This window comes from Panthera uncia, chromosome D1 (assembly GCF_023721935.1).
Source record: "Panthera uncia isolate 11264 chromosome D1, Puncia_PCG_1.0, whole genome shotgun sequence".
Classification (NCBI taxonomy): domain Eukaryota; kingdom Metazoa; phylum Chordata; class Mammalia; order Carnivora; family Felidae; genus Panthera; species Panthera uncia.
This window is the reverse complement of record NC_064808.1, coordinates 57,605,873-57,609,248: the sequence shown is the minus strand read 5'-3', so window position 1 is coordinate 57,609,248 and position 3,376 is coordinate 57,605,873. Positions and strand designations below refer to the sequence as shown.

Sequence of the window (3,376 nt, the reverse complement as noted above, 5' to 3'; positions counted from 1 at the left end):
GGGGGGGGGGGCTTGAGGGGTGGAGGGAAGGGGCTCTAACGGCACTCAAAACTTGAGGATGGGGGCAGGGTGGGGAGGTGAAGAGAAGACCAGCTGTGGACAGCTGTCCCCATGTGTCTGCACAGGCCCCAAAGCGGCTGGCGGGTCTCCCCAGGTCCCCAACTCTGAGGGGTGCAGACCTGCCCTCTGCAGCTGGGGGAGCCTAAGGCCTGCTGCTGAGCTTTATGTATGACCGTTAGGGGGACAGGAGACTTTGAGAGGCCCAGGGACTTGGATGGGCAGATAGGCAGCAAGACCACTGACTGGAAGCTTCTGAGCCTAGCTCTCCACACCCAGCGAAGACTGAGAGGAGGGGCTTCCACATCAATGGGAGGAACTCTCTCCTTTTCCCTTCTCCCAGAGTTTCCCCCTCCTTGCTGTGGGCTGTCTCCCCCAGGGAAGGGACTAGGCGATACCAACTATCAATTGCTGTTGACCTTGAACAACGATGGGGGTTGAAGCAGGGGTTAGGGATGCCGATTCCCGCACAGTCAAAACTCCACGTGTAACTTTGGACTCCGCCAAACTTTACTGCTAATAGCCTATCATTAACCAGAAGCCTGACCAATAACATAAACAGTTAACACATACTTTGTACGTTGTATGTATAATACGTTGTATGTACAAGACACAAAGCTAGAGAAAAGAAAATGTGATTAAGAAAATCCTAAGGAAGAGAAAATACATTTACAGTACTGTAAAAAATCCATGCAGGAGTAGACGCGTGCAGTTCAAACCCGGGTTGCTCAAGGATCCACTGTACTATTAATTATAATAGCTATCAAACACCAGGTCCTTAGTGAAGCACTTTCGTCGACACGATCTCCCTTAATCATCGTCATTCGATGTCATGGACTCCCTGTCATCAAGCAGTATTCATCCCTGGGCATAGGTAAGGGCAGAACCAGCCTCAGAGAAGAAGCCTGGACACAAGGACAGGCTTGCAGGGAGGAGATGGTAAAGAGAGGCTTTTCTGTGCCCTCTGTGGGCTCCATGCCAGCCTCCTGTTCAGGGACCAGGGCTTCAGGGCTGTCCTGAGAGGGCAGAAGAGAGGCAGAGGAGTGGGGAGAGGGCCTCTCGTGGCCGTGGCCTCCTCCTCACTGGGCTCTATAGTAACTCGCTCAGCACAGAGCCAAAGAAGGATGACCGTTCTAGTTCTCAGAGGCACATCTGACCATTTAAGGCCCTTCCCCACAGGGCTACCACTCAGTTTCACACCTCCAGGCCTTTTCCCGGGCCTGCAATGCCTGCCCTTTCTCTTCTGCTTGCTGAATTGTTCATCCTAAGACCCAGCACCGAAGTGTCTGCAGTGAAATCTCCCCCAGCTCCCAGGCAGGTCCCTGCCCTGGGCCCCAGTACTGGGTGTAAGCTCACAGGGGCTTATCTGTTGACCCATCTGCCTCACCAGTCAGAAGGGAGGCTCATCAGGGCAATGACCCCACCTCAATGTCCTGGCACCCAGCTCTGGACTGCCCTGAGGCAGCTGCAACTGTGACCACCCTACGCTGCCCAGTCCCTCAGCCAGGCAAAGCAGCCAGGCCTCCCCACCCCTACCCCAGGACTCTGGGGACTGGAGCAGGGACCAGGCCCAAAGTCCCTGGGAAGTCTCAATCCTTGCAGCAGAACATGGTGGGTTCACCAGGAGGCCTCACACTCAGGGTTGGCTGAGCCCTACTCTCAAACCTCTCTCTTCCAGGAAGTCTATCCAGATTTTTCCCTGGAATGGCTGGCTTCAGCACTATACCCTCCAACGCTAGTACAGGAAGAAGATTCTGACCTGTGAGCCAAGCTGACCTAGGTTCAAATCTTGGCTCAGCAGTCCTGAGAGACAATTTTAGCTCACTTCATCCTCTGCCCTACCCTCCTCATCCCTGTGAGGGCTGGGGCTGATTCGCTCCACATGAAATGAAACGTGGACAGACGGCACCTGTTACTGATCTCCTGTCCTACCTCACCTCTGGACGCCAGGAGGGTTTCCCCAGGTCCCCAACTCTGAGGGGCGTAGGCAGGATCAGAGAAGCCCAGGATCCATTCTCTCCCAGATCTCCCCACCTCCCCCAGCCCAGACTGACACACCGGAGCCTAGCAGCCCAGGAAAAGGCCCTTATCGAACCAGGGAGGGTCAGGGCGGAATCGGCCTGGGCCCTGCCCCTTTCCCAAGCCTCCAGGGCCGGGGTTGAAGCCTCCAGGGCCAGGTTGAGGGGGGCATCCAGGGGGGCTTGTGGAACTGAACGGATGGAGGAGGACTGGGAAGAGAACAGGAAAGAGGAATGGTGAGGAAGATGAGAAGAGACAGTCAAGCCCGGGGCGGGGGGTTAAACCTCACCGCGTCAGTACTAAGAAACTGGCTCCGGAACACCCACCCAGAGGGAGGTGGAAGAGGCCCCAGGCCGCCGGGTGGGGATGGGGGTGGGCAGTAGCCCGGGGGCGGGGGGGGGGGCGGATTCTCAAAGCCCCACCCCCACCCCACCCGCCCCGGGCCTCAAGGACCGCGCTCACCTCCTTCCTCCCCCGGAAGGCGCTCCGGCACACCTATTCGTGCTCACAGGGCACGCACCGGCCCGCGCCGCACCCGCACACACACCTCCGAAACACACACGAACACGCGCGCTCGCACACGCCTCCCTCTGCGCAGCGCCTCCTACCTGCCGCGCCGCCGCGGCTCCGGCGAGACACGGATGCAGGGCACCGCGCGGCCGCGGGAACCCGGGCTGCACCGGCCTCCGGCTCGGGCCGGGGATCCGGCTGGGGCTGGTCTGGGGCGGGGGCTCGAGCTCCGACTCCCAGTCTGCGGCCCGCCCCGCCCCGCGGCCTCCGCCCATTTGGGGACAGAGGCGTGGTCTCCAGCGGGGCGGGCGTGCCAGGCTTGTTGCGCAGGCGAACTGGTGCGGTGCCTTGGGGCGAACCCGCTAGGGGGTGGCCGCCGGGTTCCCTCTCCCGGGTAGGAGGGGACCTGGGGGCCGCATGGCTCGACTCGACCATTCTCGGCTAGATCAGGCCCCCGGTCTCCCTCCTTCCCTCCCAGCCGCCCTAGTTCCGCTCTGGAGTAGCTCCGGGAGCGCCCGAGGGCCGAACTCAGGTCTACTCTGCTCGAAGGTTCTGCGCCAGCCCCGCACAAGGCTTGCAGGCCACCCGCACTTCGGGCATGCATCTTGTGTGGAGAGTCGCGCAAGGCCAAAACAGGGGCCTGGGAAAAGAGGGGCTTGAAGAGGCGAGCTCCCTCTCTTCCCCATCTCCAAGGTTCAGGATGAGGAGGGGGGCTCTAGAGCCCAGGGAGGCACACACAAAGGCCCTTAGATTGCGGAAAGCTGGCCCCAGGCCCGTATTGAGCATTGAT

The 3,376-nt window shown here is 60.0% G+C and overlaps 1 protein-coding gene across 2 annotated transcripts in view; it reads right to left on the bottom strand.

Annotated features, from left to right (window-relative positions):
* Positions 1-2,805, bottom strand: part of CAPN5 (calpain 5) — a 51,622-nt gene extending 48,817 nt beyond the window's left edge. For both annotated transcript variants that reach the window (XM_049652648.1, XM_049652677.1), the window contains exon 1: positions 2,685-2,805. The gene's annotated coding sequence lies outside the window, so the exon portion shown is untranslated. The remainder of the gene's footprint in view (positions 1-2,684) is intronic.
* Between the last annotated feature and the right edge of the window lie 571 nt (positions 2,806-3,376).